The sequence below is a fragment of the Pelophylax lessonae genome, assembly GCF_965119305.1.
Source record: "Pelophylax lessonae genome assembly, chromosome: 11".
NCBI lineage: Eukaryota > Metazoa > Chordata > Amphibia > Anura > Ranidae > Pelophylax > Pelophylax lessonae.
This window is the reverse complement of record NC_138778.1, coordinates 5905469-5919294: the sequence shown is the minus strand read 5'-3', so window position 1 is coordinate 5919294 and position 13826 is coordinate 5905469.

Below are 13826 nucleotides of genomic sequence, written 5' to 3'. Positions count from 1 at the left end.
TTAAACTTTAAGGCCATTTCACACCACATGCAGTCCAGTGCGTTTTTTTTTCTGCATCAAAAATGCATGGAAAGTAGGTTATATGGTTTTCAATGGTTCTTATTTAACCACATAACGACTGCTCACATTGCTGCTACTGCGACAATGTGGCTCGTTATCGTCCAGCGACGTAGACCTGCGTCGCTGGACTCCTCCTCTTGTGGGCGGCGCGCGCGCGCCACCGGAGGCTCGCTTCCGCTGTGTTCAGCCGCTGCTCTTCCCCCGATCGTCGGTGAATCGAGTGTGGAGATCCACCCGCTTGTGTAAACAGAGCGGGCGGACCTCCTAAGTGACAGGTAGGGTCAGATTGCAGGGTTCAGCATAGCTGAACATGCGATCTGTCCCTGTGTCACTCAGTCACCTCCCCCCACACATGTCAGTAAGCACCAGGCATACATTAACCCCTCCCTCGCCAATAAAATTAACCCCTTCCCTGTCAGTGTCATTTTTACAGTAACAGTGCATATTTATAGCACTGATTACTGTAGTAATGTCACTGGTACCCCCAAAAGTGTCAAAAATGTCAGTCAGGGGTCCGATCTGTCCGCCGCAATGTCAGAGTCCCGCAAATAAAAATCGCAGATCGCCGCCATTACTCGTTAAAAAAAAACACCAAAAATGACAGAAATCTTTCCCTTAGTTAGTAAACGCAATAACATTTGCGCAAACCAATCAAAATACACTTATTGTGATTTTTTTTTACCAAACATAGGTAGCAGAAAACAAATTGGCCAAAAATGATAAAAAATTTTGGTTTTTACATTTTTTTGGGGGGGGAATTTCATATAAAAATGTGAAAAATATTGTTATTTTTTCAAGATTTTCGCTCTTTTTTTGTTTATAGCGCAAAAAGTAAAAATCGCACAGGTGATAAAATACCACCAAAAGAAAGCTCTGTTTGTGGGAAAAAAAGGACGTCAATTTCGTTTGGGTACGGCGTTGCATGACCGCGCAATTGTCAGTTAAAGTTGCACAGTGCTGGATCGCAAAAAGTGGCCCAGACGTAAGACAGCAAAATCCTCAGGTGGTAAAGTGGTTAAGGTTAAGAAAAAAGAGGGGGGGGGGGGGGGATGCACTGGACTACAACAAAAATGCACCAAAAATTATCAAAAATGCACCATTCAGCATGCGCAAAAAAAAAAAAAACTGGCTCCTAACTTTTTTAGCTGGCTCCTAGATTTCAAGCAAATTTGTCAAGCCCCACCTTAAACGCCTATGCACAGGATACAATAGACAGCACATTGTGCTGTTCACACTATGAAAACATGAAGCGTTTGTGTTGCTTTGCTTCAAAATTAAACCCTCATGTTAAGTCAGGAGGTGTTTGAAGCCTATCAATGCCTCCCATTTAAGTTTATGTTAGTGCTTAGCAAACGCTCTTGCAGGCGTTTGCGGCGTGATTTTGGTGCGGTTGCAGCTCATTAAAATTAGTTTATTTCAGTCACTTTCCATTGTGAAGCAGTTTTAATGCTCATGAAACGTGCTGAAACTACGTATAGGGCATTTGGAAGGGATGACGTTGATGGCGGTGCAGAGGATGGTCCATGTGGACAGCTTTATCCCGGATTCCGGCATACTTAGTGCCTCTTTTAGTCATAATCCATGTGAATTACTGAATGTTGTACCTTCATTAACCAGTTCTGGACCGCCCACTGCATATACAGTATACTGCAGCAGGGCGGCCCGGATGCGTAAAATCCTGTACATGTACGTGATTTTGTGCAGGTGATGTGTGTGTGGGGGGGGGGGGGGGGCGCTTCTGCTGTGAGTGGACAAAGCTAGAGCCAATCAGTGGGTCCCGTCAATTGTTCGGAGGAATGACGGAACGCAAACAAGGCAGACCACTGTTCTGTCAGGGAGTAAAAGAGAGATCTTCTGTTTCAGCTCAGCAGTAAAACAGATCTCTCTTTTCTTCCAGTGCATCCACTCCCCCCAAAGTTAGAAAGCACTCCCTAGGAGCACACTTAACCCTTTGATCGCCCCTGGTGTTAGCCCTTCCCCTGCCAGTGTCATTTATACAGTACCAGTGCATGTTTTTTAGCACCGATCACTGTATTGGTATCACTGGTCCCCAAAAAGTGTCATTTAGTGTCAGATTTGTCCGCCACAATGTCGCACTCCCACTAAAAATCGCTGATCGCCGCCATTACTATTAAAAACAATAAAAAAAAATTAAAAAGTCCATAAATGTATCCAATGGTTTGTAGACGCCATAACTTTTGCGCAAACCGAACAATATACACTTATTGGGATTTTTTTTTACAAACAATATGTAGCAGAATACAAATTGGCCTAAACTGATGAAAAAATTTGATTTTTGAGTTTTCATTTTTAGCAGGGGTTCCCTGAGACCAGAAATTTATTTCAAGGGTTCATCTGTGTTGAAAAGGTTAATAAATGCTGGTATATACTATACTCAGGAAGGGGGTAAAATCTTCCAGAGCTGAAGTGGTTAACCACTTAAGGACCGAGCCTATTTTTGACATATTTTGTTCACAAGTTAAAATCAGTATTTTTTGCTAGAAAATTACTTAGAACCCCCCAAACATTAAATATATATATTTTTTAGCAAAGACTCTGGAGAATATTTGTGACAGAAATAGGCAGTGACAGGTACTCTTTATGGAGGGATCGGGGGGAATGTGACAGTAATAGGAGTGACAGGTACTCTTTATGGAGGGATCGGGGGGAATGTGACAGTAATAGTCAGTGACAGGTACTCTTTATGGAGGGATCGGGGGGAATGTGACAGTAATAGGAGTGACAGGTACTCTTTATGGAGGGATCGGGGGGAATGTGACAGTAATAGCAGTGACAGGTACTCTTTATGGAGGGATCGGGGGAGGAATGTGACAGTAATAGGAGTGACAGGTACTCTTTATGGAGGGATCGGGGGGAATGTGACAGTAATAGGAGTGACAGGTACTCTTTATGGAGGGATCGGGGGGATGTGACAGTAATAGCAGTGACAGGTACTCTTTATGGAGGGATCGGGGGGAATGTGACAGTAATGGGCAGTGACAGGTACTCTTTATGGAGGGATCGGGGGAATGTGACAGTAATAGGAGTGACAGGTACTCTTTATGGAGGGATCGGGAGGAATGTGAGAGTAAAAGGCAGTGACAGGTACTCTTTATGGAGGGATCGGGGGAATGTGACAGTAATAGGAGTGACAGGTACTCTTTATGGAGGGATCGGGGGGAATGTGACAGTAATAGGAGTGACAGGTCCTCTTTACGGAGGGATCGGGGGGGAATGTGACAGTAATAGAAGGGACAGGTACTCTTTATGGAGGGATCGGGGGGAATGTGACAGTAATAGGCAGTGACAGGTACTCTTTATGGAGGGATCGGGGGGAATGTGACAGTAATAGGAGTGACAGGTACTCTTTATGGAGGGATCGGGGGGAATGTGACAGTAATAGCAGTGACAGGTACTCTTTATGGAGGGATCGGGGGGGGGGGGGAATGTGACAGTAATAGACAGTGACAGGTACTCTTTATGGAGGGATCGGGGGGATGTGACAGTAATAGGCAGTGACCGGTACTCTTTATGGAGGGATCGGGAGGAATGTGACAGTAATAGGCAGTGACAGGTACTCTTTATGGAGGGATCGGGGGGGGGGGGGGGATGTGACAGTAATAGGCAGTGACCGGTACTCTTTATGGAGGGATCGGGAGGAATGTGAGAGTAAAAGGCAGTGACAGGTACTCTTTATGGAGGGATCGGGGGGAATGTGACAGTAATAGGCAGTGACAGGTACTCTTTATGGAGGGATCGGGGGGGGGGATGTGACAGTAATAGGCAGTGACAGGTACTCTTTATGGAAAGATCGGGGGTCTAAAAGACTCCAAACCCCTCCACTGCACTTCCATGTATTCAAAATGCCAAAAATGGCATTTTTTGAATACACTCACTTTTTAAATTTGGTGCCTTTAGCAGCCGAGTAACCAGGACGTGACGCCATGGACGCCACCTCCGGGTTACATCATCAGAGACCCGATCAAAGCCACATCCGGCTCTGTTAGGGACTCCATCCAGCCGGCGGACGCGCTGGCTGGTTGCTCGGGTCTACCGGTGGGACGTGAGACCTGGGCAGAGCCGCGGAAGGCGGCAGGAGGGGGGGCGTCCCCTCCGCTTGCTGGGGTAATGATCGAACGGCTCCTGAACCGCATTGGTCATTACCGCCGGAAAGCCGACCGCCAGCTCTAAAAAAAACGGTAGTGGGGTGATGCCTCCAGCTAGAGGCATCACCCCGGTACAACCACTTAAAGTCAGCTGACGTAGCCCTACGTTGGTTTGCGCTAAGTGGTTAAATGTAACCATATTGCTACACTTACTCTCTTCTCTTTTATAGTTTGTGACGTGACGTGACGCCACTTGTATATCAAGACGTCGCTTTTTTATCAAGTCAAAATTTAATAAATAATTTTGCATGTCTTGCAAATCGCTCTCAGACCAAGTTACTCCCAATCCAAGGTTTTACTGCACTTCTAAAACTTGGCCAAACTCACGCACCTTTGATCAGAGACAAAAGAAAGCCACTTAAAGGTGTCATAGACCCGACAATCAAACGTTTTCTCCCCCTATACACACTGTTATTCTGTCCATTGTGCACACAAGTATTTTCTGACCCCCATCACAAGTGCCCGCTGTGTCTGCAGATTAAGGATTTTTTCTTTTTTTTCTTCAATCCCAGGCCTGCTTTCAGACAAGGGTCTCCTTTCATGAATTCACTAACAGGATAGAAAAATCAATATCCCACTGAATAGGGGAAAGGGATTAAAAGGATTCCTCTCTCTACTTTCTCACCGCGAGGATTCTTACTGATTTTTTTTTTTTTAATGTTGCCTTGTAAAATAATTGAAAACTCCTTTTTGTATGGTTATGTCCAGGTGGGAGCTTGTTTGATGATCCGCCATTGTGACCGGCTGGATGAAAGAACTTCATAAAGGGTCCGAAAGACAGAAGATGACAGCGCAGGGGATTGTTTATTAATGGATTTGTGGAAAGGCAGCGGATCGTACAGAAGGAGTGGAGGTGGAGGTGAGGACGGGCGTCCTCTGTACTCATCTCTAGCCCAACGCCAAACTTGTACTCCAATGAGCATCATAAAGAGCATGGAGAGTAAGACTAAAATTCCAGCGCTGCCAGAAAACACCATTAATAGTCGTATCAAACACCCATAAAAAATAAAATGACATATTGTGTGCACAAATATTTTAAAATGCATTAAAACATGAACGGTGTCAGTAGAGCAGTGGACGGTGTCAGTAGGGCAGAGGTTGGTGTCATTAGAGCAGTGGGCAGTGTCAGTAGAGCAGTGGACGGTGTCAGTAGAGCAGTGGATGGTGTCAGTAGAGCAGTGGACGGTGTCAGTAGAGCAGTGGATGGTGTCAGAAGGGCAGTGGACGGTGTCAGTAGAGCAGTGGACGGTGTCAGTAGAGCAGTGGACGGTGTCAATAGAGCAGTGGATGGTGCCAGTAGAGCAGTGGATGGTGTCAGTAGAGCAGTGGATGGTGTCAGTGGGGCAGAGGATGGTGTCAGTGGGGCAGTGGACGGTGTCAGTAGAGCAGTGGACGGTGTCAGTAGGGCAGTGGACGGTGTCTGTAGAGCAGTGGACGGTGTCAGTAGAGCAGTGGACGGTGTCAGTAGAGCAGTGGATGGTGTCAGTAGAGCAGTGGATGGTGTCAGTGGGGCAGAGGATGGTGTCAGTGGGGCAGTGGATGGTGTCAGTAGAGCAGTGGATGGTGTCAGTGGGGCAGAGGATGGTGTCAGTGGGGCAGTGGACGGTGTCAGTGGGGCAGTGGATGGTGTCAGTGGGGCAGTGGATGGTGTCAGTAGAGCAGTGGATGGTGTCAGTGGGGCAGAGGATGGTGTCAGTTGGGCAGAGGATGGTGTCACTGGGGCAGTGGGCGGTGTCAGTAGAGCAGAAGTTGGTGTCAATTAATAGAGCAGTGGACAGTGCCAGTGGGGCAGTGGATGGTGTCAGTAGAGCAGTGGACGGTGTCAGTAGGGCAGAGGACGGTGTCAGTAGGGCAGAGGACGGTGTCAGTAGAGCAGTGGATGGTGTCAGTAGAGCAGTGGACGGTGTCAGTAGAGCAGTGGATGGTGTCAGTAGAGCAGTGGATGGTGTCAGTAGGGCAGAGGACGGTGTCAGTAGAGCAGTGGACGGTGTCAGTAGAGCAGTGGACGGTGTCAGTAGAGCAATGGATGGTGCCAATAGAGCAGGGCATGGTGTCAGTAGAGCAGTGGATGGTGTCAGTGGGGCAGAGGATGGTGTCAGTGGGGCAGTGGACGGTGTCAGTAGAGCAGTGGACGGTGTCAGTAGGGCAGTGGACGGTGTCAGTGGGGCAGTGGACGGTGTCAGTGGGGCAGTGGATGGTGTCAGTGGGGCAGTGGACGGTGTCAGTAGAGCAGTGGATGGTGTCAGTAGAGCAGTGGATGGTGTCAGTAGGGCAGAGGTTGGTGTCAATCAATAGAGCAGTGGATGGTGTCAGTAGAGCAGTGGATGGTGTCAGTAGAGCAGTGGATGGTGTCAGTGGAGCAGTGGACGGTGTCAGTAGTTTTTAATTTTTTTTGCTATTGTTTTTTAGGAGCCCCGTTGGGGGCTTTGGTGAAATATTAGGGTTCTAAACAGACCTCTGATGTCTCAGTTTGGAGTGTAACACATGCAAACACCATGGCAGGTGAGGACTACTTGTCCACCTGTCCCGATCAATAAAGTTGTCAGCTTGAGTGCTGCCAGCTTTCCTTCCTAGGACTGGTGGGGCGGGGCATAGGATGGGCCTATGAATGGTTTCTGGCACCCAGTTTCTCTGGAGGTTTCTGAGCTTGCTTATAATTTCACAACATTTATCACTGACAACTTTATTGATCAGGACAGATAGACAAGAAGTTTCCAGGCGGGGGCTCCTTGTCTATCTGGATCGATGAAGTTGTCAACATGGAACTTACAGTATAACTAAAGACATATTGCCAAACAGTAAGAGAAAAACCCTGCAAAGTGAGGGGGTGCCACCCAGGTCTGTGCCCCATCATTGGTGTCAGTGGGAGGAATAGTGCCCCATCATTGGTGTCAGTGGGAGGAATAGTGCCCCATCATTGGTGTCAGCGGGAGGAATAGTGTCCCATCATTGGTGTCAGTGGGAGAAATAGTGCCCCATCACTGGTGTCAGTGGGAGGAATAGTGCCCCATCACTGGTGTCAGTGGGGGGAATAGTGCCCCATCATTGGTGTCAGTGGGAGGAATAGTGCCCCGTCATTGGTGTCAGTGGGAGGAATAGTGTCCCATCATTGGTGTCAGTGGGAGGAATAGTGTCCCATCATTGGTGTCAGTGGGAGGAATGGTACCCCATCATTGGTGTCAGCGGGAGGAATAGTGCCCCATCATTGGTGTCAGTGGGAGGAATGGTACCCCATCATTGGTGTCAGTGGGAGGAATAGTGCCCCATCATTGGTGTCAGTGGGAGGAATGGTACCCCATCATTGGTGTCAGTGGGAGGAATAGTGCCCCATCATTGGTGTCAGCGGGAGGAATAGTGCCCCATCATTGGTGTCAGTGGGAGGAATGGTACCCCATCATTGGTGTCAGCGGGAGGAATAGTGCCCCATCATTGGTGTCAGTGGGAGGAATGGTACCCCATCATTGGTGTCAGTGGGAGGAATAGTGCCCCATCATTGGTGTCAGTGGGAGGAATGGTACCCCATCATTGGTGTCAGTGGGAGGAATAGTGCCCCATCATTGGTGTCAGTGGGAGGAATAGTGCCCCATAATTGGTGTCAGTGGGAGGAATAGTGCCCCATCATTGGTGTCAGTGGGAGGAATAGTGCCCCATCATTGGTGTCAGTGGGAGGAACTATGCCCCAACGTTGCTGACAGTGGAGGGAAAAAACCCCCCCAGGGGTAGATAAAAGCAAAGTGTTACATCCGGCCCCTGGGCCTAAGTTTGGAGACCCCCCCTTATGGAAATGAGCGGTAAACACACGTTTTACATCCTGGTTATACACAATGACACATTGCAGAGTTGTTTGTTTGGAATTTTACCCCAGCGCTGTCCCCAGTAGCAGGCAATGCCCCGGCACACACAGCACAGCACAAAGCCTCTCATGGTGTGAATGGGTTTTTGATACATGAGAGTCCAAAACTAACAGAAAAGTGATATAATTTTATACCTCGTGTCCTAAATATCCCATCCGCCATCTTCCCCCCATGTGACCCCCTTATACAACGCTCTGCGTACATTCCGCACCTAAAGAATTATCCGATTCTGCGATTTGTTACATAACAAGGAAAAGCTCATCCCGGATTCCGTCCAACAAGGCGGCAGCCTGTGTGACACCGTCCCAGCAAATCACTGAGCGAGAAAACTTCACTACTGGGAAACAGTCAGGGGTGGAGCGCTTCTGCCCCCTGCTGTACACTTCTACACACTGCAACCTGCCTCTCACAGTGCTCTTTCTTTTATCTATAACCATTCTGCATTAATACAGTAAATTCCTGACACAATATAGCATTTCCTCAGTCTCCCCTCCCCCAGTGATCAGACTGTACAGTGTAACTTTGTAGAAGGAGGAGGAAGCATTTCCTCAGCCTCCCCTCCCCCAGTGATCAGCCTGTACAGTGTAACTTTGTAGAAGTAGAAGGAAGCATTTCCTCAGCCTCCCCTCCCCCAGTGATCAGACTGTACAGTGTAACTTTGTAGAAGTAGAAGGAAGCATTTCCTCAGCCTCCCCTCCCCCAGTGATCAGACTGTACATTGTAACTTTGTAGAAGGAGGAGGAAGCATTTCCTCAGCCTCCCCTCTCCCAGTGATCAGACTGTACATTGTAACTTTGTAGAAGGAAGAGGTGCTCTTACCTTCCCCCACAGAGTCCGCGTCTGCATGAGGTCAGCGTGCTCCTCAGTGACTATGAGGGTGTCCTCAATGGATCCAATTTTCTCCTACAGGTAAATAAAAAGAGAAATAATAATAATAAGCAGGAAGGATAAATAACCGCCTCCAAATAAGCAGCTCCCAGCAGAGGCATAATTGGAACCTTCAGGGCCCCGGTGCAAGAAACCATGAAGGGCCCCCATAGCCCCCAACTGGGGCCCTTCCCACTGATCCCAGGTCCCTTTATTATGGTAACGCAGCGGGCCACCTTCCTGCCATCTTGGGGTCCCCCCACGGTGTTGAAACTCCATAGACCAGCCACAAGTGCGACCTTTGCGACCCTGGTAGTTCCACCACTGGTTAGCAATAAAAACAATAGAAGGGCGCACCGACCTAAGGGCCCTGAGGAAGAGGGTTCCCCCTTGAAACGCGTCAGCCCTACCAGCATGGACGCCATCCAGTCCTTCTGCAGCACTGATAGAATGCTTGTCCTGGAGGACTTTATATGTGTATTTACAGCATGCATTTGTGAGTATGATGTACGACACTCTATTTTACCCTTCAATAAATGTTTTATGACATTGCACGAGGTCGGTGCACCCTTCTCTTGTTTTTGTTGTTTCCTAGTTTATGTGGATGCCCATCGTCCTGAGAGGGCAGCAAGAACCTAGACCCCCATTAACACAGCCTTTCCCTTTACCACATCACCTAAGTGCAGGAGAATTATTTGTACTTCAACCACTGGTGTACACTGGTAAGTACCGAAGTTTGTCTCAACCACTGGTGTACACTGCAGTGGCGGCTGGTGCTCAAAATTTTGGGGGGGGGGGGGGGGGCGCAAAAAGAAAAATGTAATAGGTATTGCTTCCCGGCAAAAAACGCGGTAAAAAAATTGCGTGATTTTGAGGTCATGGTACAGGCATGGCACAGGTGATGGTATAGGCATGGCACAGGTGATGGAATAGGCATGGCACAGGTGATGGTATAGGCATGGTACAGGTGATGGTATAGGCATGGTACAGGTGATGGTATAGGCATGGTACAGGTGATGGTATAGGCATGGTACAGGTGATGGTATAGGCATGGTACAGGTGATGGTATAGGCATGGCACAGGTGATGGTATAGGCATGGTACAGGTGATGGTATAGGCATGGTACAGGTGATGGTATAGGCATGGTACAGGTGATGGTATAGGCATGGTACAGGTGATGGTATAGGCATGGCACAGGCATGGCACAGGTGATGGTATAGGCATGGCACAGGTGATGGTATAGGCATGGTACAGGTGATGGTATAGGCATGGCACAGGTGAGGTCACAGGTCGGCTTCAATCACTTACCTGCTCTCCTCCTGGGCTGCCTGCGAGACGTCCATGGCGCTGCTCCTCGAGTCCTCTTCTTCTGATGGCGGCGGGATTCCGGGAACCGTCCACGGCGCTGCTCGTCTCGTCCTCTTCAGTCTTCTGTGACGGCGGCGGGCTCTCTGGGTCTTCCGATCGGTCCGGCGGGAAGGAGATCGGGCGGTGACGGTGCGTGACTGACGCATGCACCGGCACCACCCCCATGGTGACGTCAGCGTGGTCAGCAATCGGATGTCCTGGATGATGATTGGTCCAGGCTGGAGACTGGACCAATCACAGCCAGGATATCACGAAAGTGGGGGTGTCCTAGCGCTATGACCTGTCCCAGAAGGCAGCCAATCGGCGCCTCTGCTGGGTCGTAAACCCCCCCCCCCCCCCACCCCCCATAGCCACCACATAGGCCGGCGAATGCGATTTTTTTTTTTTAACTTTATTGTTCTTTTTGTAATCTTTTTTTTTTTTTCTTTCCTTTTTTTTAGGGGGGGCGGCGCCCAGGCACCCCCTATCACAGGCCGTCACTGGTACACTGGTAAGTACCGAAGTTTGTCTCAACCTCTGGTGTACACTGGTAAGTACCGAAGTTTGTCGCCATTCCACGAGTGTGCGCAATTTTAAAGTATGACATGTTAGGTGTAACATCATCTTTCACAATATACAAAATAATTGGGCTATCTTTACTGCTTTGTTTTCTTTTTAGTTCATGAAAGTGTTTTTCTTCACAAAAAAATTGCTTTTAAAAGACCGCTGCGCAAATACGGTGTGACATAAAAGATTGCAACAATCGCCATTTTATTCTCTGGGGTCTCTGCTAAAATATATATATATAATGTTTGGGGGTTCTAAGTAATTTTCTAGAAAAAACTACTGATTTTATCTTGTAAGCAACAAATGTCAGAAAAAGGCTTAGGCTGGAAGGGGTCAAGACAAAAAAGGGGCCGGTGACATTATTACCCCTTCCTGACAGATCCCTATCCTTATCCTGCTGCCCAATCCCTGTGTGCTTCCCTCGCCCCCCCCCCTTCCCCCCGCAGCACTGCCGGGTTTCCCCCTCCCACCGGCTGCTATAGCGGGCGAGGGGAGCACAGTAGTGGTGTGATAAAGGTGTAGTAGTGGTATAGTAGCAGTGTAGTAGTGGTGTAATAAAGGTGTAGTGAATAACATTTTTATCATTGGTGTAATAGTGGTGAAATTGAGGTATAGTAGCAGTGTAGTAGTGTACTAGTGGTGTAATAAAGGCGTAGTAGTGGTATAAAAGCAGTGTAGTAGTGGTGGTGTAAAGGAGGTGTAGTAGCAGTGCAGTAGTCGTATAGTGGCAGTGTAGTAGTAGTGGTGGTGTAATGGAGGTGTAGTGGAGGTGTAGTAGTGGTGTAATAGTGGTGTAGTAGTAGTAGTGGTGTAATAGAGGTATAATAGCAATGTAGTAGTGGTATAGTAGCAGTGTAGTAGTAGTGGTGGTGTAATGGAGGTGTAGTAGTGGAGGTGTAATAGTGGTGTAGTAGTAGTGGTGTAATAGAGGTATAATAGCAATGTAGTAGTGGTATAGTAGGCAGTGTAGCAGTTGTGTAGTGGTGGTGTAATAGAGGTGTAGTAGCAGTGTTAGTAGTCGTATAATGGCAGTATAGTGGTGGTGTGGTACAGGTGTAGTAGTGGTATAGTAGCAGTGTAGTATTAGTGGTGTAATGGAGATGTAATAGTGGTGTAGTAGTGGTGTAGTAATAGTGGGGTAGTAGTAGTGGTGTAATAGAGGTGTAGTAGAGGTGTAGTAGTGGTATAGTAGCAGTATAGTAGTAGTGTAGTGATGGTGTAATAGAGGTGTAGTAGTGGTATATTAAAGGTGTAGTAGTAGTGGTGTAGTAACAGTGTAGTGATGGTGTAATAGAGGTGTAGTAGTGGTATAGTAGCAGTGTAGTAGTTGTGTAGTGGTGGTGTAATAGAGGTGTAGTAGTGGTATAGTAGCAGTGTAGTGGTGGTGTAATAGAGGTGTAGTAGTAGTGTAGTAGTTGTGTAGTGGTGGTGTAATAGAGGTGTAGTAGTGGTATAGTAGCAGTGTAGTGGTGGTGTAATAGAGGTGTAGTAGTAGTGTAGTGATGGTGTAATAGAGGTGTAGTAGTGGTGTAATAAAGGTGTAGTAGTAGTAGTGGTGTAGTAGCAGTGTAGTAGTTGTGTAGTGGTGGTGTAATAGAGGTGTAGTAGTGGTATAGTAGCAGTGTAGTAGTAGTGTAGTGGTGGTGTTATAGAGGTGTAGTAGTTGTGTAGTGGTGGTGTAATAGAGGTATAGTAGCAGTGTAGTGGTGGTGTAATAGAGGTGTAGTAGTAGTGTATTAGTGGTGGTGTAATAGAGGTGTAATAGTGGTGTAATAAAGGTGTAGTAGTAGTGGTGTAGTAGCAGTGGTGTAATAGTGGTGTAATAAAGGTGTAGTAGTAGTGGTGTAGTAGCAGTGGTGTAATAGAGGTGTAATAGTTGTGTAGTAGTGGTGTAGTAGCAGTGAAGTAGTGGTGTAGTAGCAGTGTAGTAGTGGTGTAGTAGCAGTGAAGTAGTGGTGTAGTAGCAGTGTAGTAGTGGTGTAGTAGCAGTGTCTAGTCTACTACAGTGATTTCCAGCTTCTGTAGGGATCCCACAGGTAAGGTATATGTATGGTTACATTGTTCCAAGGTAAAGTAATGTCACTATGTAGAAATGACTGAACCCGGACTTGTTTTTGTAGTGAGTATAAAATGCGGAGCTCCGCTCAGTCCTGGAGGAATGTCCGCCTTCTGTCCCCCCCAGCTGACAGGACAGAGCCGGGGATCACATCATGGGAAGAACACCTACAGGAAATAAAGGTGGAGGCTTCAGGTGTGGGGGGAGGGTTATGGGAAATCCTGGAGTTCCACTTTAACACAAGAACTTATTGCATGTAGAAGCATTCTCTCGGACCGGCCAGATAATTGTATTTAATAAATCTCGTCACATGCTATGCATCACATGACTCTGGATACGGCCACTGTGTACATTGCATGCCCCGTCCCACAATAAGGAGGTCCAGCTGTGCGTTGTAGCTGGTTTTGATACGCCGGGATCTCTTTTCTCTGGGAGAAGAACATACTTTGTTATCATTTTACTCCTTTTTTTGAAGATGCGTTTGGCCGCCAACAACAGCAGAGCGCAGCTCAGCGTCTGCCCGCTCCCATCACATCTGGTTCCACCCCTGGCACAGCTCCAGCCTGACTGAGTTCATCATTACAGATCATTAGGAAAGCATTAGGACTTGATTGAACAACTTTGTCCCGGCCAGCCAGTCGCTCGATCATCTGCAGAGCGCAGGGAAAAGGAACGCACAACGCAGCCGACTCTCCACTGTCTGCAGCTGTGAAATCACAATCATTAAAGTCTGCCAGGTGGAACCAATTGGGCGGCTTTGCATCCATGGGCCTCCGGTAGCACGACACCCCCCCCCCCCACCCCCCCCATGTTTCCTGGACTCCACTGTCCCACCAGAGGACCCCCAAGGCAAATGCTGCTGGATAAAGGGGAGGGAGACCAGCGAACGTGTGATTGCTGATCTCCCCT